The sequence below is a fragment of the Ursus arctos genome, unplaced genomic scaffold, assembly GCF_023065955.2.
Source record: "Ursus arctos isolate Adak ecotype North America unplaced genomic scaffold, UrsArc2.0 scaffold_8, whole genome shotgun sequence".
In the NCBI taxonomy this organism is placed as follows: Eukaryota; Metazoa; Chordata; class Mammalia; order Carnivora; family Ursidae; genus Ursus; species Ursus arctos.
Window position 1 is genome coordinate 73,304,517 of NW_026623100.1, and position 25,581 is coordinate 73,330,097.

Sequence of the window (25,581 nt, forward strand, 5' to 3'; positions counted from 1 at the left end):
CTGGTCCCGGCTTCTTCTTGGAAGGCAAAGCCAAGTGGCCAAGGCCGAAAGAAGGGCAGGGGCTCCCGTGTGCGGAGGTGGCCAGCACCAGCTCCCGGGCGCAGGAGGGGTCTCCGCGCGCGCGTGGGGCGAGGCGGGTGCCGGCGGGGGTGGGGAGCCCCGGGGGCCGGGGCGGGGCGGGGCGGCCGCAGCGGGCCGGGCTGGGGGCGGGCCGGGGCGGGGCGGGCCGGGGCGGGGCTCCGGGGCCGTCTCGCAGGCTGCGGCGGCCGCGGGAGAGGCGTCCACAGCGGCGGCGGCTGGGGCAGCGGCGGACGCGCGGCCGATCAGGGCGGCGGCGACCCCGGGTGAGCGCAGCGCGGACGCGGCGGGGGCACGGCGGGGAGCGCGGGTGGGGGTCGGCAGGGAAGGGGGCTCGGGAGGCGCCGGGGCGAACCCTGCCATCCTTCCCCAGCTCCCGACACCCCTGCAGCCCTTAGGGGAGGGAGGACGGGAGGGAGAGCGGAGGACCCAGTCCTTCAGCCCTTCTCCTGCGATCGCCTTCCAGATGTCCGTCTGTGCGCCCGTTGCCCTGCTCCCCAGGACTGCCTCCTGATTGTGTTCCAGATCACCCCCGTCACCCCTCAGCCACTCGGTCCCCTGGTCCCCCAGCCCGCAGCCAGGTATCTTCAGCTCCAAAGCCATTCTCCCAGTCTTCTGCTGCCCCCTTCCCACCCCCAGAGGCCCAGGCTCCTCACCTCTCTCTACAGCGCCAGAGGCAAGGGTGACGCCCCTCCCCAGTTCCTGCACACCTGGACCCTTGTGCTGCCGCCTGCCCCAGATGTTCTTAGCCAGTCAGCGCACTGCTGTGCCTAGGACCCAGGCCTCCTGGCCCTATATCACCTTCCTCCTCCTGAGAATCCCAGTCTGGCAAAAGGGACTTTACAGATCTCGGCTTTGGGAACAATTTGACCCACTTCCCAAAAGGCTGGTGCCAGGCCAGCCACGCTATTTAGTGGAGACACCTGTCTTGCCTGCCAGCTGAAGGACTAAGAAGCCTCTGTCAGAATGGGCCAGTGGGTTCCTGGATCCTTCTCCAAACTCTCCTGATTTGCTGGCCAGTGTCCCCAGGGGCCAGAACCAAGACCTTTGTCATTTAAGACCTCCAGGGGTATTTGCTGACCCCACCCCCAGGCTCCCAGAATTCCCCCAGCCACTGTGTTGGGCGTGTAGAGTCCGGCACTGATGGGCGGCCGTTCTGGGCCTGGTCTACTGGCCCATGTCCTTGTTTCCCCTGCTTGCTCCCCAGGGACTCCAGGGCAGAGTAATGGGGCAGGTGTTTTGGGCTTCGGTTGCCCCCACAGCTCTGTGGCCCTCCTGCCTTACTCTTTTGGAAACTTTTCCCATCTTTCACCATCCCCAACCCTCTGGATAGGGCCTGGGCCGTCTGCATAGCGTGAGTCCCAGCGCACAGCAAGCTGGGCTGGGACCATGAAGGGCTGGGACCCGTGGTGCATGAGGGCCAGCAGGAGGAGGGTGGCTGCTCGCCAGGTCAGGCTGGACATCTGGGTCTGGGGACGAGGGCTGTAGGGTGGGTCATTGGCTTTCACTGAGCTCCGAATGGGGTCCCGGGCTTGCTTTGCTGTGAAGAGAGGAGGCAGAGTAGGGGCTGTTTTTCCTGCGTGCTTCTGACTGTCTTGTGTTGCTATGGTGACAGTTTTGCCTCTCTTCCTCCTTCTGACTCTTCTGGGAGCTGGTTTTTATTGGTCTGTTGTCCTGTCTTTTATGGCTCTAATTTCTCCTTTCTACTTGCTCTGAAATAAACAGTCATAAACATGGGCACTGGGCCCAGGCTGGGGGCTGGCAGAACTTCACCTCCTTCTGGCCCTGGGCTCCTGCGAGGGGCGAGAGGTGGGGACAGACCTGCCCACACTCCCTCCTGCCTCCAGCTCTGGGAAGCGGGCAGCGCCTCGGTCTCAGGCACACAGCGCCCCGCATCCTGCCTCGATGCTAATAATAGACTCCATGTGTAGTGGAGGAACTCACTGATGTTCATGACAGTGCTGTGTGGTAGGGGCTGTCCCCACTTTGCAGATGACAAAACTAAGCTCAGAGTGAGCTGTTTCCCTCAGGTCACACGGGATTTAGCACCTAGTCAGCGCTCAGGTTCTGTTCAATGAATGGAACCATGATGGAGCCGGCACCGAACTCCCGTCTCCCTGACTTCCCACCCCGGGGGCTTCCTGGTCTTGCTCCTCCCGGGACAGCAGAGCCCCCTAAACCCTGTGTTCTGGGGGTGCCACTCACTGTCACAGTGGCAAGCTGCCAGGGAGCTGCCTGTCAGGTCTTTGGTGCACCCTTGACCCCAACTGTTGGAGACCCAAGTTGAGAGGCGAGTGAAGCCACTTGTGACTTCCTGTTTTTTACTCAGCACCAAGAAGCATTCAGTTTGCTTTTGCTCCCAGGGCCTAGATGCAACTGGGTAAGTCAGGGACACTGAGAGCCAAGTTAACCACCCCCCCCCCCCCGCACCCAACCCAGCCAGTCCTGAGTGAGGAGTTCAGAGTTTGCCAGGGCCATAGGTCACCGACTGTCAGCTGTCAGTGACATTCTCCAGAGAAGCTGCCCCCCTCTTCCCTTTTATTTTCCCTTTCTCACACACTCTCTTCTTCCCTCCCCTCCCCCTGCCTTCTCCCTTCACTTGGCCTATCTATGCTCCAAGCTTGGTAACATGAAAAGACCAGGGAATCAGCAGCCTCATTGTCGAATGTTGGCCCCGGGGAAGTCAGTTCACTCCTATGAGCCTCAGTTTACAGTCTTTAAAATGGGGTTGACAGCCTCTGTTCCAATAGCCATGTTTGCTTGCTCCTGAAGGATGGCAAGGAGTAGCCTGAAGGGGGTGCTTTGAAGGGTTGAAAGCCTGAAGCACTTATAATGTTGGGAAAGCTCAGTGTTGAAGAGACCCCCGAACGACCACCCAGAGGAATCATTAAGCCGTGATATCTCAGGGTTGGGAGGCATTGTCTAAAGTCCTCTTGTCCAGCCTTGATGTTGAATTCACTTCCTCTCATGCACTTGACATTCATTGAACATCTACTCTGTACCAAATACAGTTTTGGGAGCTGGGGATTTAAAACACTGCCCATTATTCCTTTTTTCAAAGAAGGTAGTCAGACTTAGAGATTCTTATGGTACGTCAGAGAGGTGGTGTGATGAGGGGAATGCTGGGGTGATGTGGGGCCCCAGACAACTTGACGAGGTCACCCACTGAGGTTGAGTCAGGCAGCCTGTGCTTGGTGGCTACAATATTTGTCTTACCACTGCCCACCTGGGGAGCCTAAGTCCAGCCCTCACAGCGATGGGGTGATTACTGCAAAGCCCCTCCCTCAGCTGGTAAGCAGGAAGAGCAGGGGCCTATGGCAGGGAGCCAGTCCTGCCTTCCTCGCTGAGTTTCGACTCTTCGACCCATGGTATCCTCTGGTTCCTAGTTCATCCTGGTTAAAATCCTTTCTCAGAGGCTGCAGGAATTACCTGACAGGGCAGCATGGGGACTGGAAAGAAGTGGATTTTGGAGTCAGCTATGAATCCAAACTCTGCTGTTGCTGTTTCCCAGCTGAGGGATCCTGAAGGACTGGCTAACTGCTCCGAGCCTCAGTTTTTGTACCTGTAAAATGGCAATACCGATGCTCGCCTTCTAGGAAGTAAACAATCTTACGTCTTTATGGCGTCTGGCATGGTGCCCACCTCACAGTAGACTTGCCCTTATTTACTTTCATTGATTAGAAAAGGGTTCTCAGTTACTGGGCCTCTGGGTCCTCTTAGAACTGTGGTGGGGAGCTCTTTGGACTAATTCTGGCCTTCAGAGATCTATTTGTTATCTGGGAAGGTTAAAAATTGCCCGTGCTTCGGTTCCTCAACTGCTGGTTAGTCTTCGAGTTATCTCTCACCAGATAAACTATACTCTGCAACACGGTGACTCTGTGCAAATCACCAACACTTCTGTTTTCTCAAAGGGGAACGGATTTGAAATGGCCAAAACACACTCTGAGTTTCAAGAATCTGTTACTATCTGTGAGAATCCTTTCATTTGATATAGCCCCACGTGTTTATTTTTGCTTCGTTGCCTTTGCTTTTGGCATCAAATCCAGAAATTCATTGCCAAGACCCATGTCAGGGAGCTTATTGCCTGTATGTTCTAGGCAATTTATGGTTTCAGGCTTTACTTGCAAGGTTTTAATCCATTTTGAGTTCATTTTCGTGTATGATGTAAGGTAGTGGTCCAGTTTCGTTCTTTCGCATGTGGTGCCCAGTTTTCCCAACTCCATTTATTGAAGAGACTGTCCTTCCTCTGTTATATATTCTTGGCTCCTTTGTCAGAGAGCACTTGAAAATGAATGCTTCATACGCTTTATTCTGCGCATGTTTAACTTCCTTTTTTAAAAGTTACCATATATATGTACATACATTTTTTTCAAGTCATCACCAGAACTCTGGGACGTTAGTATTCTTGTCCCCTTTTTATAGTTAGGGAAACTGGGAAAGACAAGGTAACTTGCAGAGAGTCCATCAGCTAGTAAGGGACAGGGCCAGAATTTAAAACTGGGTCCTGCTTGCACTTTCAGCCATAGTATACAGTCTTGTCATTTCCTTGGCTGGTGTGTCAGTGACCTAAAATAATTGTGTTTGGAGAAGGAGAGCAGATTTCAACGGGAGTGGAACTGGTCAGTAACTTAGACTCATAGTAAATATTTAGAGACTTTATTAGGGTTTTGCTGTCAGCGTGGCATTGACGAAGCTTTGTGCAGTTGGCTGAGGCCTCATTCCTAGAAGTGATGAATGGAAAAGGAGTCCGATATGTCTGAGTTAAGAGACGATGTTTGATGATGCTAGAAGTAACTTCCTTTGCACAAGAATGGATTGCTGGTTTGTCACTGAAATAAATTGAACTGATTTTATAACTGAATGTATGAATGGAAAGCATGACAGGTGCATCCCACGGATATATACGGACCAAAGCAACAAGGTCAGAAAATGTGGGTGGAGGGTTTTTAAATGTGAAAATCTTTTGGATTCAGGGTCTCCTTATAACCCACGTCTAGGAAGATGGAAGTATTGAAAGCGATTGCAGAACCGCTCACTCCTAGCCTTTCTCAGGTAATTAAGAAGCCTAACCTCCCTGGTTTGGAAACCCGTTGTCCCAGTGTATCCAAGTGCTGAAAATGGGTGCCACACTCGCCAGCAACGTGCTTACTGGGTCCAGCTTAGCGCTGCAGACAGATGTGCTTCTATTTGCAATTATCTCAGGGCCTGAGTCTGGTGTCTGCTTATTTAATGACTTCACTTTCTAATAAAAATTCTGTATGGTGTAGATAATTAGATCTTTAAAATGAACTGGGGAAATGGTATGCCCCCAAAGAATTGGATTGCAGTTTTATGATGGATCAAGCATTAAAATGAGATCATTCATTCATTCATTTAACAAATATGTAATGGGGCCCTGTGCTGCACGAGGTCGGGTCCAGTGATCAGTAGGGCATCACCCCTGCCCGCAGCTGGCTGTCATTCCATGGGAAGCAGAGGTGAAGACACATGCCGAAGTGGAGCTTGGCATTTATCGTACAGAGTGCCCTGTGCCAGAGAAAGAGGGAAATGTATTACTGTGTTATTCGTGGAGCACCTGAATTCCCCGTGACATGCTGCAGGGAGAGGGGGAAAGCACGTGGCTTGGACAGCTGATGACCCGGGCGTGGCTATCAGCTCTGCTCCTCGCTGCCTGGTCCGTTTCTCTGTTGGTGAAACGGGAAGGTTGGATTTGATGACTTTAAGAGTCCTTCTGCATCCAGCCTGATGATTCTAATATGCCCGGGGGCTCCTTTTCCTGAGTGATAGGGAAAGAAGCAAACCTGGCAGCCTTAGTCAGTGGGGCTGCGGAGGCGGAGCTGGGGATGGGGAGAGCCAAGGGTGTTTTCAGATAATCATCTCAAAGAGCAGAGAAACCTTGCTCTCCTTCCCAGAAAGGGAACTGTGTTCTGATCGAACATCAGCTAAATGAGTGGAAGTCAAGGCCAATGACAACAGCGAGAGACAAAGGGATACAGGAGCTCAGCAGAGGCGGGGAGGAGCGTCACCGGCTTACCCCCACTTTCCAGGGTCTCTGTTGACACAGAGATGGAGGGCTTGGCTTCACAGATGCCTTGGTCACTGCAATCGTTTCAAGTTAATGTCCTTTAAAAAAAATAATTTGGTTTGATGATTCCCAGGCTTTAGAATAAATGAAAATGCACAATCATCTTAGGATCGCAAGGAACAATGACAAACACACAACTTCCTCAACATTCCATCAAGTCCCGTCTTTCCCATTGACGACCAAACACAGGCCCTTCCAGGAGCAACCATGGGACTGGGTCCCAGGAGCCTAGAGTAGGGTGACACTCGGCTGTGGCTGGGGGACGAGCAAATGCTCATCTGTGTCTCGTGGTCCTCTCAGTCCCACATGGGCCGCAGCACCTCCTGAGCCGTGTAAATGATTGTTGGCAGAAATCATGAGCAGTTAGGATCACGTTTAGCCATCCTCTGATGAACTTTTGGAACAGATATCCCCATTCTGTAGGGGGAAACAGAAACACAGAGGTGTTAAGGAACTTGCATAAAGTCACTTCATTAAGGAAGGTCGCGGGCTGGTGCCTGAAGCGACATCTGTGTGCCTGCAAAGCGTGCTCTCTCTCTACCACCCCCACGAGAAATGAGAGCCGGGCATATGGGAGGAGCGTGGAATTAATAAGCATGTGTCTTGGGTAAAATCCTCATCTCAAAGAGCTAGACGTGCTTCCATACCTTGAAACTGAAAAGAAGAACAAGAAGAAGGAGAAGAAGAAGAGGAGAAAATATAGCTGTGTTTTCAGTGCTTCCCTGTGACCGGCATCTCTGCATTGGACTGACGTCCTTGGAGGGTGTCCTTTGCTTAGCCCACTGCATCAGAGAATGCCATCCAGCAGTAATGAGCTGAGCCTCTGGTGTGTGCGGCATATGGCCTTGCTGAGCTGTGGCGCCCACCCAATTGAGCCAGGTTGTGCAGAACTTATTTTTCAGCCCTCTCCCTGAGGCAGCTGGAGAGACCTGGGGTCTCAGCTTACAGAACGACGGACTTGCTTGTCCTCGAAACTGGAACGGCACCTTTGGTCTATGTTCTCTATTGTACAAAACCTGAGGTCAAGAGAAAGAGGCAGCTAGATCGGGAGCCAATATCAGAAGCTTTTCCAAGGTGGGGGCAAGAATTCACCTTCGCCAAAGCTGCAACTGGGCTGTGACTCTTTGAGATATCTAGGGGTATGCATCCAGAAGTTCTGGGAGAATATCCCGGGGCCACGGGGCGAGTGTGCACCTGGAAGCAAACAGACCTGGGTTGAAATCCTGGCTCTTCCCCTCGGCAAATTCTTAGGCTTCCTAAGGTTTGTAACTTATGAACCGAAGTTAATAATATTGGTGTCTCAGGAATATTGTAAGGGACAAATTAATTAGACATATGTCAGTCTCCCTTTTTTGCCTGCTCTTTGAAGAAAATTTGAAAAATATTTGCTACTTTCTTCAGGCTCCTCCTTATTTGTTGTTTGGGGTGGAAAATGACACGGGGCTTTTCCTCGCCCTGACAGACACATTCCTGAATTGCCCCTGACCAGGCCCCCGAATCCACTCCTCCGGGTTGGTATTTCTAGCTGTGAGTCTTTATTTTATACTTGAATGGAAGGTGACTGTATTGTTTGGTGGGGCATAATACAAAGGTTGTACTTACTCTGTAAGTAATCGGTCTCCCTACCTGCAGTCTTTTTCTTACTTTGTGTGTGTGTGTGTTTTCTTGCTGGAGTGTTGAGGTTTCAAATCTGGGGCCTTGAGGGCCTTCAGATAGAATGAATGAGGTCGTAAGCTGTTTTCTGACATCCCTTCTTCGCAAGTCCAAAATCCAAAATCCTCTGTAAAGTTTTGTCTTTCCTAGCTCATTTGGAGGCCAAAGCTGGCCTGATTGAACATGAGACTATTCATAGTTTTTTTTTTTTTTTTTTAAATACCATTCTAGGTGAGTAAGTTTTTCATCAGATGGATAAGTGTCCCCGACCCTGCCCAGGGGATACATAACATAGTACATGCACTATATTATTGTTTAAAAATCTGAAAGATTCTGAATTTGGAAGTACATGTGGAGGAGAAATTTCAAAGAAGGGCTTGTGGACCTCTTCTTCCAAAGCCCATAAGAACACACAGCCTCCCTGGGGCTGGGGGGTTGGGGAGGCATGGGTGGGGCCCTCGAGCATCCTGCCCTTGGTCCCCAGTGGTATGGTGAGATGGCTCATCCTGTGCTCATCACACACCTTAATGCATGTTTTGTATGTGGCATGTATTCTATACTGTATTCCTACAATGAAGTAAGCTAGAGAAAAGAAAATGTTGAGAAAGTCATAAGGAAGAGAAAATGTATTTACAGTACTGTATTGCATTTGTCCAAAAAAAAAAACCCCAAAAAACTACGTATAAGTGGGCCTGCACCATTCAAACCTGTGTTATTCAAGGATCCACTGTAATAGGAAAAAAAATTAAATGACCGTCCTTGGCACGGACCCAAAACAACAATAGCAACAACAACAACAAAACGTTTTAAAGCATAGGTTCCAAAGTTTCACTGGGACAATATAATTTTTAAAAAATTCCATAGAACTAAAAATAAGCTGGGAATTTTGGGTCTAGTGTGGCTTATAGTCCAATTTCATCACTGGCCTTTGGAGGAAGGTAGAAGGGAATTTTTCAACCTCACTCATCATTGTAGGCGTGTGAGGAGGAACCAGGGCCTGAACAGGGAGCAAGGGGAAGTGAAAGAGGCCGGCAGAGCGTGAGAAGGTCTTGCTTCTTATCTTGGGTCTGCTCTTGACTTGTCAAGTCAGCTTGGGCACATTGCTTCCCTTCTCCCGGCCCTAGGAACTCGGTTTCTAAATCAATTAAGTCTTTCTTTCTCCCTCTCTGAGAGGCTGGGAATGGAGGTGGGGGCCCCCAAGAGAGTGAGAAGCACTAAGCTGCTTGCTGGCCATGTTCTGGTAGCTTCCATCTGGCCTCCACACGGACTGACGAGGGAGGCGAAGAGACTTCCTCTGCACTCTGCAGCGGTTTCCTCTGGCTGTTCCTTCTCATAACACTGATCCTCTGATTCCTGGGGCTGGTTTGTGTGGGATCCCCTGTAGTGCCGGCACCTGCCCGGAGGCCCAGCGAGGGCTCCGTGATACTCCGGCAAGCGCTGCAGGTGACTGGGCCCCTGCTGGACGTGCCATCCCTGCGGTTGCTCTCCTGACTAGGATTGTCGTTGAGGCCGTGGTTCAGCATTACTGAGGCGATGTCAGAAAGGAGTGTGCAAATTCCCTGTGGTAGAGCGTGGGACCAAGGAAGGTCTGCCCAAGGAAATGGGATAGCCTGCAACTTTGTGGGCCAAGCATTGATGATAGAACATGTAGGGAAAGGGCTTTGGGGACCAACCTCATTCTCTCTCTCTCTCCCTCCTTTATTTCTTTGCCTTTTAAGTTTACATTTAATGCATTCTGGCTTTTGCCAGGTTCGACATTTCCCATGTCCTCCCGGATCTAACAACATTGAACAAGTCAGTAGCTCCACCTTTCCCTGAGCGCCCACCTTGATTGCCTCACCTGGCAGTAACTCAGTTTAGGAACCAGGGGCCTGACTGCGGACAGGGGGTTCCGCAATGGAGACGGGACCTTGAATTTTAGGATCCTGAGGCCCTTCTGTTTGCAGAGACTGGGAGCCACTGGGGAGCGGGAGAGATGGTTGATGCCAGGGCACACACTGAGATGGGGGTACTTCTGGGAATGGCTGGTGCTTGTAAGTGAGAGAGGCCTGGACTCCTGTATGTGTGTGTGTGCGCGCGTGGGTGCGTGTGCGAGCGTATGCATGCATACACGTGTTAGGGAGTCCTTTCAAATTCTGGGAGGTGCTGCCAAGGCCTGAGCCCCCGCCAGGTGCTCTCTGAACAAGGCTCCACTTCACCCTGAGCCCTGGTTTTCGTGTGGCCCACTGGGGAACTGACCACTGAGGTTCTCCCCCAGGGCTAAGGGACCTTTTGTGTTTCAAGGACCAGTGACCCCTGAGATCGGCAATTCTGAGCTCCACTAGCAGGAAGCAACTAAATGATGTTTCTTAGGGAGAAATATCTAATCCTTTTGCTTTGGAAACACAGAACCCTGTCAAATCTTATTCTAGACATACTTGAAAACACTCAAATCCTTTGAGCTTATTACTTTAAAAATAAAAATAAATGAAAGAAAAACCTAACGTAAGTTTTAAAAAATAAAGGACTTGGAAAATATCCAGTTTTATTTAATAGCCAATTGGGGGACATAGGAAAAAGTGATGAAAGAGAAAGGAAACAGAAGGAAGAAAGAGAAACCCAGAAGGGAAACTGTGGCAGCTGCCTCTGCCCCAGGAAACGTGGGTATTCGGGTCCTCCTGTACAAGCTAAGCGGAGTCGGGAACCTGGAGGGGAGGGGGCAGAAGGAACAGAAGTAGGGAGCTAGGGATCCTGGCTCAGTTTGCTTCCTAAGCTTCCAAGGAGCAGGAAGACCTAGCGGGATATGGAGGGAGCAGCAGAGGGGAGTCCTTGGGGAACTGAGGTCTGCCACGGACTCATTAACCTTCTGTCATCATCCTCTGTCTCATCCTCCGTCTCTGGATCCCAGTCCCTGTGTAATGAGTGGGTTTCACTAGATGAAATGTAAAGCAATGCCCGGGGTCGGTGAGGGAAGCCTGGCCCCAGACTCCGGGACCAAGGCTCTCTGGGAGAGAGAGAGGGTTGCCCGGGTCTGGGCTGCAGTGGTGGCCTCCTTCCCCATGGGGTCCACACGGGGGCTTTCCTTCCTCGTGCCTGGGGGCAAGCGTGTACGCGTGTGCCTGCATGAATGAAATGCGATATGCCTATCTCCTATTTTATCCTCCTTTTAAGCCACTGCGTCAAGACGCCATCCCCCCTCCTCCCTTTTTTATACTGTCTGCTCGGTAACCTGCTAGTGAGGTTGTGGGTTGTATAAATTTATCTGTTCAACCTCAACTTCAGGAAATACTTTGAGTAGCTCGTATAAACAAAAATAGCGACAGTGTTTTTGATATTTCATGGTATATGCACATGATTTATTTTTATGACCCAGGACCAACAGGGCCCCTCGTTTCTCAAAGCACACTCGAATGTTCAGTTACAGTAGCAGCAGTGAGCTGTGGTCTGCAGCATGTATTGAGCGCCTGCTAATTCATTTTGCTGCTGTTTGTGCACCTTTCTCACCCCAAGGCAACCTTGCAAGGTAGATCTGTGGATTTCTCTTTTGAAGATAAAGCCAAGGAAGTCAAGAGAATTTTACACACTGGCTTTGAGACATAGGATTGAAAATGGGGGCCCAGGATTTTGACTCAGTTCTGCCTGACTCTCAAAATCCTACACTTTCCCATACCACATAGTTCACTGCTTCCAGGCCACAATTTTATTTTTTTAGGAAAATACGATCTCTCCCTCCCCCCCCCCCCTTTTTCTTTTCCTTAAGCCTCAGAAAATACAATCTGAGTTGGAGTTTGTTGCCTTTTTCCAGACCGGAGTCCCATGGCTCTCCCTAATGTAATGTAAACTTCATGCAGTCACCGTATTTCCATAGAGCACGTACTTCCGTGCGCTTCCAAAGTGGCCGACACTGTTCTAGAAGCTTTTATGTGTCATTTAGTAGGAGAAGACGTGGACTTTATTTTACAGAGGGCAAAACTCAGCCTCAGAAGCAATTATTTACAGAAAGGCAAATAGCATATGAAAAGTGGTGGTTTGCTTTGTGAATTAACAATTTAGACTACAGTTCTATAGCGTGCTTGGGATTTTGCTTTTGGCCTGGGACCGAAGCATCCCTTGTTAAACCACAAGATCAAGTTCAGCAGACCCACCCAGCTCACACCCTCGTTGTGCCTGGCTTCCTCAGTCTCTGTCTGCTGCGGTTGGAACTTGACTTGGTGGTGGTGGAGAGAGGCATGGTTCCTCTTGTCTTTTCCCATCTTGCATTAGCCTGTACCATCAGCTCATTTTAGTTAGTCTGAACTCCTGTTTTAGTTTCATTGCTCGTCGGAGACTTGCCAATATTATGCATTAGCTTCATATTACAGAGGAGAAAGCAGTAATATGAGTGACCCAAGATCACACGTGGGCTAGGCATTCTCTTTCTGAAATGATTTTTTAAAATTTTTTATTTAAATTCAATTAACTGACCTACAGTACATCATTAGTTTCAGATGTAGTGTTCCGTAATTTATCAGTTGCATATAATACCCAGTGCTCATCACATCACATGCCCTCCTTCATACCCATCCCCCAGTTACTCCATCCCCCCGCCCACCTCCTCTCCAGCAACCCTCAGTTTGTTTCCCATAGTCAAGAGTCTCTCATGGTTTCTCTCCCTCTCTAGTTTCTTCCCATTCAGTTTTCCCTCCCTCACCCTATGATCCTCTGTGCTGTATCTTACACTTTGAATGTGCTTGTAATTTACTCATTCATCATCCATCCATCCATCCATCCATCCATCCATCCATCCACTTATTCAACAGATATTTATGGAGCACTCACGGTGAGTTGGACATTTCTCCCCTGTATCAATTTCTGGAGATTGAGCAGTGAAGCAAACAGGCAAAACTCCTTGCCCCCATGAAACTTTATTTCATTGGGGAAAGATGGGCCATAAGCATGTAAACAAGTAAAATGTATATTATGTTAGACGTCCTAGGTTCCATGAAGAAGGATGACGCAGAGATGGCGTACAGAGCGAGGGGTGTGTGGGGGGAAGAGTTGCTGCTTGGAGTTGGGTGGTCAGAGAAGTCCTTGTAAAAGGTGAGGGTGAGGGAAGGTCTGCAGGCAGTGAGAGAATGCACCCTGTAGCTTGCTAGGGAAGGCATGCTCCAGGAAGAGAGTCAGCAGAACAGGTGTTCCCAGCCCGTTGAAGGACCAAGCAGGAGACCAGGGCTTGTAACCGAGGGGCCAGGCGGGCAGCGGCAGGCAGAGATGTCAGGCGACAGCCTAGGGCTGGCCTGTGATTTCAGGGCTCTCCTGCTATTCCTGCTGACAGAGAGCTTTCACTGTATTTTGCGGTCACCTTTTCCGCTGCTCCGTCCGCGTAATGGTCTGTGCACCCTGGAGGGAAGGCCTCTTATATCCTTGGTTTTCACATCCCCAGCCCCCAGCTCAGGCCTTGGGGAGAGGAAGAGTGCAGCTTTTATAACTCTACTCCTTTTTTCTTCTTCTTTTTTTAAGGCCAAGTGTTCTCATTAAAGACTATTTGTGAGTCTTTTGATAGAAAATGGTTATTTTGAAGGAATGCCACTTCTAAACTCCAATTAGCCAGTTCCTTTTTGGACAGCCATCAAACGGATGGACGCGCTAGGGAGAGAACAAGGTGCCAGGAAAAACTGGAAGCGAAAGTTGCAGAGAGGAGGGTGTTCACTGGAGTCCGGAGGAAGAGGGCCTCACCAGAAATCCCCAAGGATTTAGCAGGACGGCCCAGTTCCCTGCTGGGGACTGGTGTTTACAGAAAGTGACCAAAGGCTGGAACAAGGAGGCTCTCCAGAAACCCTCAAAGCGTGTCAGGAGACCAGCCAGGACTTTCCACTCACTGCTTCTCAGGGGATAGCTGGGAGGGGGGGCCCCCAGGGACCTGGAAGGCCTTGTCTCTGGAGACCTTTCTGGAAAGAAAAGAGCATTTTCCTTGTTAGGGAGTTTCCCCTGCCAGAGGCTTGGGCTGCTTCTGAGGTGGGGCAGGAACGTGTGAAATGCGGATGGGCTAAGAGAAGAGGGCCGGGCAGAATAATGTGGCCTCCGGTGACATGCCAGCATTGGAGAAGGCCCATGGCTGTCAGCTCCCACCTTCCTATCTGCTCCCAGTCGGAATCCTACATCCTCAGGACAAAGGGGACTTATGGCAACTTGGCCCAACTCATAGCCCTTGGCACAAGTAGCTCAGTAGGGTCGAAGCCAGGGGGTCTGAGGGAGTGGGAGCTGAAACCGGACATCCTGATGTCTGTGGGAAGCCATTAAGGAATCTCAACAAGGCAGTGATGAAATTGGACTTTCAACCAGAGGGACTTGTGCGTCACAGTGTGTATGACATACTCACAACTCTGCAGAGTGTTCGTCGATGACAGTTGGCGAGGACAGTAACTCCTTTATAGCTGGCATGTCAGGTGGTGGGTTTGTTTAAAAGTAATAAAGAAGGAACAAGAAAAGTTTGCCTTGTAATTATTCAACAGTACATATTTGTTGAGAAGGGACCGTGTGCAGGCACTGCGCTAGCTGCTTTTGTAGCTAGATCCCCATGCCTTCAGGGAGTCTCCATTCTACGGAGACTTCTAGAAGAACTGTACTTCAGGGCACTTGCGATAAGGTCACTGGAATGCTCTGGTTTCAGAGGCATGTGGCAAATCTTTAAAAGTGGGGAATACACGCTCACAGTACCTACATTTGAAGACTAGAGAGCGAGTTCTGTACCGGCCAATGACCTTTTTAAAGCAAGTCACAGCCTTGCCAGGCCCTCCTCTCCCCCCTGTCGGTGGAGTCAGTCTTTCCTTGCAGCCCTCCCTCTCGGGGATCTGATGCACGTAACAAACTTGGAAAACAAGTTGAAAGCTCTCTACAGATTACAAGGCGTTACTCACCTAAGGTTAGTTTGCAACTCAGTCCTTAGAAACTTTGCTTCTCCTGGTAGGTCTCCGACTGGCCGTATGGGCTTTCTTCCAGCTTTCAGAATGGCTTTTCCTGACTTTATGTTAGTGTCTGGTTTCTGCAATTCGGTGTAAAACTTTAAAAACATCTGTGTGTATGTGTGTACCTGAGTGCTATGGGGCTGATGGTGTTTTAGGTGGATATTACATTAAAGAAAGAAAAAGGTCAGGATGGTCGCTCAGGATCTGAAAAGCCTGGGGTGCTGTATGAAAATAGCATCTGTGGGTAGAGGGCGGGGAGGAAGGTGTCAGAAGGCAGCCTCGCTTGGGTCAGGGTAGGAAACCAATAGTGTGAATGAAAAGCAGCATCGCGGGGTGCCAGCTCTCTCAGACCCCCAAATATAGCTTTTGAAAACTGAGCTTTCTGGTGAAAAGATCGCTGTTGCCGAAAGCCTTCCATATATGTCAGTGAGCTGGGACGGAGAGCGTAAAGCCTGCCTGAAATGTGTCTAAATCAATAACGAAGGTGACTCACCCACTCCTGCTGGAAGGAGCTTTTTTTTGAAAAGTGAAAATAAGAGGGAAAGAAGAGAATAAAGCAGAGACTGAGAACAATCAGTTTGGATTAAAAACAATAGGAATAAGAAAATGGAATTAGTCACTCCAAACAGATCCTGTGAGCCTCTGTGCTGAATTACTACCCTCCCTGGCAGGGTTTAAGGTCAGGGTTTCCTTATGGTCTTATTTCCTGATAAAATGACACACTGTTCCCAGTGCTGGCTTCAGGCCTGTGCTGGGCATCCTGGAGACCCGTGACATGGAGCTGCTGCGGGCTGCTCTGGAAACTCAGGAAGCCTTGCTATGGCCGGAGGACAGCCATTGTCCCTGAGAAGTTTCAGCAAGACCAAGTGGAGTCCCTCAGCCATGGGGCAGGAGAGCTGAGGCTAGCCCCCTGACCCCCTGCCCGCTCAGTTCAATGCAGATGGAAGCTCAGTCCTTTGGTTCTGCATTTCTGTTACTGTAGATCTCTTGTTCTTTGGCTGTATCATCCATGATCTTGGGAAATGGCCCAGAGACCAGGGACACCTGGGTGGTTTGCTAGTGTTTTAATCAGTCTGCAGTTTGCAAAAGAAATTTTTACACTGAAGATGTGTCAGTCCTGTTTTTTTGTTTGTTCGTTTGTTTGTTTTTTTAAGATTTTATTCATTTATTGGACAGAGAGAGACACAGCAAGAGAGGGAACACCAGCAGGGGGAGTGGGAGAGGGAGAAGCAGGCTTCCCGCCGAACAGGAAGCCCGATGTGGGGCTCGATCCCAGGACCCTGGGATCATGACCCGAGCTGAAGGCAGATGATTAACACCCAGGCACCCCTGTCAGGCCTGTTTTTAATCACACTGGGCTATGATAACACCTATGATTTTGTTTCTAGTGTCTTCCTCTCTTTGCTGTTTGATTCTGGGCCATCGCTTAATGACTCATGGCTCTTGGGGACTTCTTCCATAAAATGGACATAATTCCTTTTTGCTGTCCTCAACATACTACCTGTGAATATGAAATGATTTTATATGTGATAATGTGATGTATTCGTCAGCTTTGCTGTAGTAAGAAATAGTTGCCAAGTTTCAGTGGTCGTAGCAACAAGAATCTCTCTTGTGTCACATGTCGGGGGCTGCAGATTGGCTTCTATGCCATTGCTCCACATTTCTTATTCTGGCACCTGGGCTGAAGGGACAGGTGCTTCTAGGAGTGTGTCCTGCTCATGACAGAAGGAAGAGAGTGAGCAAGGTGGCAGAAGCATGAGATGCTTCTGGAAGCTTCTGCTTTATTCTACTTACATTCCGTTTGCTAAACAGGACAAATGGACAAGTCCTCTATCATTTGTGTTGCCTTCCCATGGGAAGGGAGGTCAGACATGCCAGTCACGTGGTAGCCAGACAGGCAGTAGAATCTTTTTACAGTTGAGAAGACAATGTGGCCGAACCCATACCTTATAAACCTATGAAACAAGATGGGCAGGTTAGGTTCTTAGTAAAATCATATCGAGCTGCTATTTTATGTTGATATTTTAGTTAACTGAAATATGCTGGCCTAGCCAACATTTGATTACACTAAAGATAGGTGCTCCAGGATGGAGGAAATTTTATGTTATTTACCCCCATTATGCTGGGGGGAAAACCTAGCACCGAGCCTGGAAAATAGGAAGTAACAGTACATACTAGGTATTCTGAATATCCGCACGAGGTCACAGCTGCTCTAATTCTCTGAGAACTCAAAAGCCAAAAATAATTAAGGTTTCCACAGTCTATTTAAGATGAGAAAATTTGGCAAAGCCCGGGTTTTAACTGCACAGTAGATGAACAGGTTTATCAGTGTATTTCTTAAATTCAAACATAATCACATCTCCGAAGCCTTTTTTGCTTTTATGTTGGAACTCATACATCAGAGGACTCTCGTGCAAACAGAACTCAGGGTCCCCAGCAGTGCTGATGACCTCTGTCCTCGTCAGGGGCAATAATAACAGTGCTATCCGCCATGGTTGCGTCTTGCTCTGGGGCTTTCCAGAGCCTGTATTATTCTTCCTATCTTTTGTTGTTCCTACCTGTCTCGTTGGTAGTCTCTTGCATTTAGAGAAAAGAAAACCAAGATGCCAAGATGTGAGGGCAGGGCCAAAGGCTGTGCAGTGGGCATGGGCCCCTACTCGGCTCCCCAGCTGTGTGGTCTTGGAATCGTTACTCAGCCTCTCTGTGTCTCATTGTTCCCCTCTGCAAAGTATGGATCATAATAGCATCTTCCTCCTAGGGTGTTGCGAGGAGCTAATGGGGTGATGCGTGTGAAGGGTTTGGAGCCCTGCTTCGCAGTAGCAAGTGCTCAGGACACCCATGATTCATTTTAACGAGTAGCTCTGTCCAGCCTCAGCACCGAAGGGAGAACCAAAGCAGAAATGAGGTCTTCGATTGCGGCTGGGATGTGGGACCCCGTGGACGGAGGGAGGGACTGAGATGGGTGGTAAGGAAGGGAGGGCCCTGCAGCAGACGTGGCCATGCTGCTATCTGGAACAATCTCATGACAGGGTGCAGAGACCGGAAAACTCCTCAGGTGCAGGGCCTTCATCACGGCTGTCCCTGAGCCCGGGCAGGCAGGGCGGCCTGCGAGGCTTCCTGTTCAGGCCCGACTTCTAGTCAGTTCCGGCTGTGGGCCTCCCATTCCTGTGATGGTGACTCGGGCAAGAGCTTTCCAAAGCAATGCTCGGTTGAGACGCAAGGGATGTCCACAGGGGTGTTGTTGGTCTTTGTCTCGGGCCTCTCCTGATGGCCTGAGTCGAGCAGGGCCCAACTGTCCGTCAAAGGGGAGGGGCTTCTGCATGTGACGTGCGCTCCAGAAGCATGCTCAGGGCTGGATTCAGGTGAGAGGGTCCCGTATGAAAGGCAGGCAGACGTCCCTCCACCCGGATGCCCCACACAGTGCGAGGCACCTTGCATGCGTATAAGATCCTCTGGGGGTCCTTGCAAGCCCTCACCGGCTCTTTCCTTCTAAGACCTTGAGTAGGCAATGTTCCGAGAGGCCAGTGAGTACTGTACTATGAACTTGAAAAACATAACACGTCATTCTGCTTTATTGTCTATAATTGAGATTTACCCTTCCTCTAACAGCATTGAATTTCAGTAATTTCAAAATCCATCTCAAGATCTAACCCTTCTGTCACCAGGATTAACAGGTATTCTTAGCAAAAGGAAACAGCTCATTTAGAATACTGTGTTTTTGTAAAAATGGCAAATATAGGCCTTATTTACTTATTCACATTTTTATCATTTTCCTCTTCTGCTAGCATTAGGGGGGGTAAGATGTTCTGCTCTGAAATGTGTCATTCAAGGGTGCATGGACACTGCTTTCCAGATTGATTCCCACCTCCCTTATCTCCCTTACTCTGCACAGTAGCTCTGGAAATGACACCTTATCATTTATGCCCATTTTATCAAAGAGGGAACTAAAGCTCGGGCTCCTGTGAGCACTTGGCTCAGGTTATGATAGCTGATCAATGGAGGGGCCACGACTTGCACCCGGAAGCAGATGTGACCCAGAGTTTGTGGTCTTGGCCCCGCATGGGGTACTTTTTGAGGGTACTTTGACCCTTGCTGCTTGGGCCAAAGTGAGTTAGGATCTGTGTTTATGAAAACCTTTCTACTTTGGCTCAAAGTGTGAATGTGGGAGTGGTTTTAGTGGTTAGGAGAAACAGTTGCCTGCACAGAGGGCCCCCTCTGCAACCATGCAGGGGTGTGCGTGGGAGGGGAGCTCAGGATAATCCAGCCTGGGCTCCCTGGTGGGTGAGTTCCTCCCAGCCATGCCTTGTCATCAGCTTCTACCCAAGACTGGTTTCTCTTCGGCTCACGTGCATTGGCAACAGGACTGTGATGACTGAGCCCGGTCCATTCATGACTTTATTCCCTAAGTCTGTCGACAAATATTTATTGAGCACTTGTTAACAAAACGAAGCTCCAAGTTTTATCTTTCATGCACACACACACTCTCTCTCTCTCTCTCTCTCTCTCTCACTCACACACATACACACACTATGCTAGGCAGTGGGGAACACTATGGGAAGAAATGGAGCTGGTAGTGGGGGGAGAGAGTGAAGGAGATTCGTGTCTACACGGGTGGTTCAGAGGAGGTGGTCTGATGAGCCTGAAAGAAGTGGGGGGTGAGCCTCGTCAGTGTCTGCAGAGAGAGGTGGACTGTACGAGGCAGAAGGAGAAGAAAGTGAGAGTGTGTTTCCGCTAATTCCAAGACAGATGAAGAGGACCGGCGGGATGTGTGGGGGAGTAAATGAGGCCAGAGTGACGAGGGGAGAGCTGGAAGTCGGGCAGGACCTGAAGGGCCTTGCGGAATGGGTCTCTAACAGGGCGACCTGAAACTAATGTTTACCGAGCACCCATTGTCCGCTAAGCTCTGAGCTGGGTCTCCTGATTAAAAACATTATTTTAGCTCCAGAATAGCTGGAACAGGGGAGAAAGCTGAGGGCTTGTCTGTAATCAGGTAGCTCAGAAATGACAAAACCAGCATTTAGACAAGATCTTCTGAATTTCAGAACACATCCCAGACCTGCTTGAAATTTAGACTTTTGTTCATTAAAACCCTTGAACGACGTGGGGGTTCAAAGCTCCCACCCTGTGAGTAGTCAGAAATCCCTGTATCCCTTTGGACTCCCCCCAAACTTAACTATAAATAGCTTACTGTTGACCTTACTGATAACATAAACAGTCCACACACATTTTGTATCCTACGCATTATATACTGTATTCTTACAATAAAGTGAGCGAGAGAAAAGAAAAGATTATTGAGAAAATCATAAGGAAGAGGAAATACACATATAGTACTGTTCTGTAAAAAATCCACGTATAAGTAGATTTGCACAGTTCAAACCCATGTTGTTCAAGGGTCAGCTGTATTTAGGGTTTGAATATAGTTGTTCATTTCTCTGCTTCGTATCAACTATGATGATGTGGGAAAGATCAGTTTCTACTGTCTGATTTGCCTTAACACAGCTCATGGCCATAACACATCTTTTCAGAAGGGGGATTATGTCAGATGTGGTTTCGTAGCTTGAGCAAATTAACACATCCCGTTACCTGGTGTGGGTTAGTGTGTTTCCAGAGAAACAGAACCAATAGGAGATACACATGCATATCCAAGAAGTCCAGACTCTGTAGTTGGCAAGGTGGAGACCCAGCAGAGCTGCTGGTGTGGTTCTGTCCAAATCCAAAGGCCTGAGAACCAGGAGAGCCGATGGCTCTTCTGGAACGAAGGCAGGAGACCAATGGGCTAGCTCAGAGACAGACAGAGAGCGCCAGTTCTCCCTTACTCTGCCCTCTGTTCTAGTCAGGCCTTTAAGGGGTTGGCTGAGGCCCACCCACACTTGGCGGGACATCTGCTTCACTCAACCTACTGCTTCAAATACACTATATGTTAATTAATTGAATTTAAATAAAAGAAGAAAATTTTTAAAAATTGTGTTTCTCATGCAGAGACATCCTCAAAGATAGACTCAGAATAATGTTTAACCAGGTATTTGGGCATGCCGGGTCCCAGCCAGGTGACAGGGGTACTCACCCTCACAGAGACCATTTTTATAAGTATAAATGCAATTAAAGAAAATTGAAGATTGCAATAGGAAGCTTCAACGGTAGATGTGCCTTGCAGGGAGGCCTGAGCTCACTTGCTGGGACCACAGCCAGAGCCCTCTCCCCTTGCACAGGCCAGCTTCTCTAGATTCCTGACTGCTTTTAGCCAGTTCAAATGCCCTTATTTTCAGGGCAACATTTAAGCTCCACTGGATAGGATTCTCTGAGATCATCTGGACTAGGGATTTCCTAACATGGTCTATGTCATGGTCACATGGAAAATGGTACAATGTGTACAGCACACAGAGGACATGCTGAAGCTGCTTGTGGCCACAGGGGAGTGGCCGTGGGGGGGGGCAGTGCCACCTTGAGCCCACCAGCTGACTCCCCCAACTATGGGCATACATTAGCCGATCTTTGCCACATGATTGAAAAAAGTCTGATTTAGCCCAAGCCGTCTATTTTACAGATGGGAATACTGAGGCCTAGAGAGGGAAAAGCAGGAGCAGAGCACACTATTGGTTGCCCTGCATGGCTCCAAATTTCTGAATTATTCATTAATCATTTGTCACAAATTGCCAGAGATGGATGCCTTGTGTGTGTGTGTGTGTGTGTGTGTGTGCGCGCACACGTGTGTACATATATACACATATGACCTCTTCCCCACTAGGTTACCTGTGGTCTAGGAACAGAGTCTTTGTCATGTTCTCTTTCTTTCCTTATACCCTCTAAATCAGCAAGCATAATGGCTTGGACTTTTCTCTGTATTAAAGTATAAATGAATAACCGTCCATCCGTGACCTTGAAAGTAAACTGTGGCATACTCATATCAAGTGTTCCTTCTGCCAGAAAGTGTCCCCTGATGTCCCTGGCTGTGAATAATCTCTGCTTTGTCTGACCCTCCAGAGCGTTCTTTTCGTGACACCTGAGCGCTGTTATGACTTTCTCCCTTATATTGGGGTCACAGGTGAACGTCTTCCATCATGCTTTCCAATAATACAGCCACCTGGAAAGGAGGGCTACGTGTGGTTCCTGGAACAGAGCGGCACGGACTTAGCCGATGTTCGAGTCAGATTCCGCAGCTTTTGAGGAGGGCGATTGCGTGTGGGACACCGCACACAGTCTGTTGTCACGGGTGCTCGTGTCGGCCTCAGCGGCTCAGTGGCGGGTTAGGTTCATCTTACAGGCCAAGGAAACTGAGTTTTGAAGAGTGAAAGTACCTATTCAAGATGTTTTAGTTGAGGCCAAAACCTCTGTCCCCAAGTCCCCCACCCTTTGCGCCTGCCGTGGATGGGTCCCTCTGACCTCAGCCATTGGCGGAATTAATATACAAGCCAAGAAGTGAGCTGATTAACTTGGAGGCACATAAATGCCGGACCTAAGTCATGGGTGATCTTTGTTACTGGTCATACAAGTATCCTCGTGCTGGAGAAAAGTGAAAAGAACGTTTGCTGTCGTGGGTGTGTTCTGTTTACCTTCCCTGTCCCCTGGAATGTCGGCAAGTTCTATAGAAATACGACTTTCAGAGGCAAGAATGTCTTGCTCCCCTGGTTTCTACCACTATGAAAACGGGAATTTAGACCTTTTCATTTTGATGTTGATCAGTTTCCTTGATAAGTCTTGCCAGTTAGGAGGTAAATCCAATCAGCTTCTGGACTCTGGGAGTCCTGGTGGCCACCACTCTCTGCTCTCCGTGTGTGTGTGTGTGTGTGTGTGCAGGTGGCTGGGCAGTGAACATCCTGCTTTAGTTTTCTGCTCTACTTTCTTATTTCCCGTAGCAATAATTGACCCTTTCCATGGTAAAGACACTCCCAAAGTAGAAGAAAGCATGCCCAGCGATGCGGGATTCATTTTACATGTGGTTATCTAAGTATGGCCTCCCAGGAAGTTGCTTCTCCAGCCCCATTAATTCCTGACTCTAATCAGAGCCCAAAACCCCTAATCATGCTTCTGAGTTTGGTAATGGCAAGTGTCTTCACAAACATCTGCGAAGGAAACATGCTTCGAGGAATCTTTGGATAGAGAAGAGTAGTTAAGCCACAGCACCCGGATGACAGATGCCTCTCGAATGGCACGACCAGCTCCAGCTCCCTGGGGACGTGGCAGGGAGTATCCATAGAAGAAATGGTCATCCGAGGCTCAGATCAATGAGATCAGCCTTGAAAGGGCCTTGCAGATCTTCACCACAGCCTATGAAGATGTCCTTTTGCTGGATGCAAACACTGAGGCCCCTGTGACTCAGCTCGTCCACTAAAGGGGCTGGTCCTAGAGCAGAGCCTTTCTGGTTCCCGTCATACCTTCCTTGTGGGGCAGGTGGACACTGTAGCTGAGTGGAGCGTTCCGCTTCCCCCGAGGCCTGTGCTCTACGTGGGGTCAGATCACAGCAACAGAGCAGAGAGGGCTGAGATGCTGGCATAGAGTCAACAAGAGGGATGTATGTCGGCGCCCTTTACCACTTCAGTCTGCAGGTAGGTGAACTTGATTTTAGGCATCAAATCCATCAAATGTCTGCTGGAAGCCGGCCATGGTGCTAGGTGCTGGGGGCAAGCGAGAGCTAATGCATTTTCTGCCTCAAGGACAAGTCTGGTGGAGAGTTGTTTCTTGGACTCTTTTCTTATATTGTGGAACTGGTCCTGGCAGAAGACATCCAGAAGGCATTTACTCATTCCTTCACTGATCAGATAAATACTTTGAAACACTATGTCTGGGCGGGCACCAAGGGAATGCCAGGGAGCAAGATTGACATGGGCCTCGTCCTGACAACATACACAGGATATTGAATTGTAGGTGAATATAGACAGAATCGGGGATACTCTCTTCGTAATATCCTAGGGTGAAAAATGGGTAAGGTAAATAAAATTGCAGAGGGGTTGTTTTACACAATTATTTACCAACTTTGGTCTGTTCTGTTTCATTTTGACTGTATCTATTTTTTACAAAAAAGCGTCATTATTCATTGAAGTCCCTTGAACCTTTCCTTGGCTGGTCTGGCAAGTTGGGAACTGTTCAGGTCTGCTCCTTCAGTGGTTTTATATAATTCAGGCAGACTTTTGGGACACTGCTGTGTCTTAAGATGGTCGAGGAGTGTGTATCTCTAGGCCTTTGCTTCTTACATTTCCCTCCTACAAATGCCTCTATCTATGGCTAAATGCTGTTTATTTTTTAAGCTACAGTTCAGAGATCATGAGCTAAAGTCATTCATTCAAGCATTGGACAGTATTTATTGAATGCCTACTGTGTGCATGCATAATTCTAGGCTCTGGGGATTGGTTTATATCGGTGAGGGAAAAAGTGGATAACAAAGGAATAATAATAATAAATCAGGGGAAGGTAATAAAGTGATATTTATTACCTTTGAGTATATTAGAAGGTCAAAAAAGCAATGGAAAAAAAATGAAGCAGAATTTAAAGGGAATACGATCTATGCTGGTTATATTTTAAAGGTAAGGCCAGAAGGATTTTTGGAAGGATTGCATGTGGAGCGTGAAATAAGAGAGCAGGCTGGGATGACTCAATATTTTGTCCTAAGAGACTGGATGGATGGAATTGTCATTAGCTGAGATGAGAAAGACTGGGGGGTGGGGAGCGGCACCGGGAGAGGAGACGGGGAGTTCAGTTCGGGGCCATGATAAATTTGAGGTAGGCGTCCAAGTGTAGATTTTGAGTTGGCTGTGGTTATTGCAAGTAAGGAAGAGGTCAAAAGCTGGAATTATGAATTTGAGATTCATGAAATAGAGGCGATACTTAAAACCATGAAACTGGATAAGGTCACCAAAGGCATGAGTCTTGATAGAGAAGAAAGAGCCTCAAGGCCTGAGTCCCAGGAAATGCCAAGGTGAAGAGTTTGGGAAGAAAGTCAAGGAACCAGCCAAACAGACTGAGAAGGAACAGACATTAACCAGGAGGAGCAATGAAGAGACTGTGATCTAGGAGCCAAGAAAATAAGACTTCTGGAACAGACAAGGACTCAACTGTGTCACAATTGATGATGGTCTAGTGATGGTGAAGGTTACCGTTGGATTTAGGCTCCTGGAAGTCATGGGTGTGGTCCACTATGGCTCCGCCCACCCGGCCTTCATCCTCCAAATGCTGTGTGCTCTTTTCATGGTGTTCCTCTGCACCCCAGCCAGCGACGTGGTCTGTTCAAATAGCCAGGCCCCCACAGAATAGCTTACGTCTGCAATCCTGGAGCCGTCCTCACTAACTTACTTAGGTAACGTTGGCGAGCACCGCTTGTCTATCAGGACCTGTCTAGATGGCACACACGTGTTCAAGTCAACCGCGCACTCCTCTGCTTCAGATAGCTTACCGTCCAGGGAGAAAAACAAGGCGTCTGGGCTCTGTTATAGCAGCGGGAAGCGAACAAAGTCGGATAAAATTGTGGAAGTTCAGAGGACAGAGAAATTTCCGCTGGGGGTCAAAGTTGAGTCCATGGCTGAAGTGGGCTTTAAATGTGGTCTTGAAGGCTGAACAGGATTTGGGAATGAGAAGGAGGAGGAGAGAGAACTATTTCAGACCGAGGGAACCCTACAGCAAGGGAGACAGCTGGAAAGGGGGCACTGAGCTGGAGGATAGGGTGTGGGAAGGAGAGAGACAAGTGGGAAACGAGGCCTGGAATTTTGGCCAGGACCTGATGAAGAGAGTCTTAGAAATTAGAGGCTGGGCTTTATATCTTGGTCAACGGGGAAATCATTAAAGGCTTTTGAGCCATGGAGTGACGTGGGAATAGCTGTGCTGCTTCGGGAAGAGTCATCTGGCTGCGTGTGC

General features: G+C 49.0%; 1 protein-coding gene across 7 annotated transcripts in view; it reads left to right on the top strand.

Annotated features, from left to right (window-relative positions):
• The first annotated feature begins 262 nt into the window (after positions 1-262).
• The window catches only part of CYRIA (CYFIP related Rac1 interactor A), a 107,568-nt gene continuing 82,249 nt past the window's right edge, over positions 263-25,581 (top strand). Inside the window, exon 1 of one of the 7 annotated variants that reach the window (XM_026519175.4) lies at positions 263-344. The gene's annotated coding sequence lies outside the window, so the exon portion shown is untranslated. The remainder of the gene's footprint in view (positions 345-25,581) is intronic. The other 6 variants (XM_048222661.2, XM_048222662.2, XM_026519197.4 and 3 more) reach the window with 6 other exon arrangements.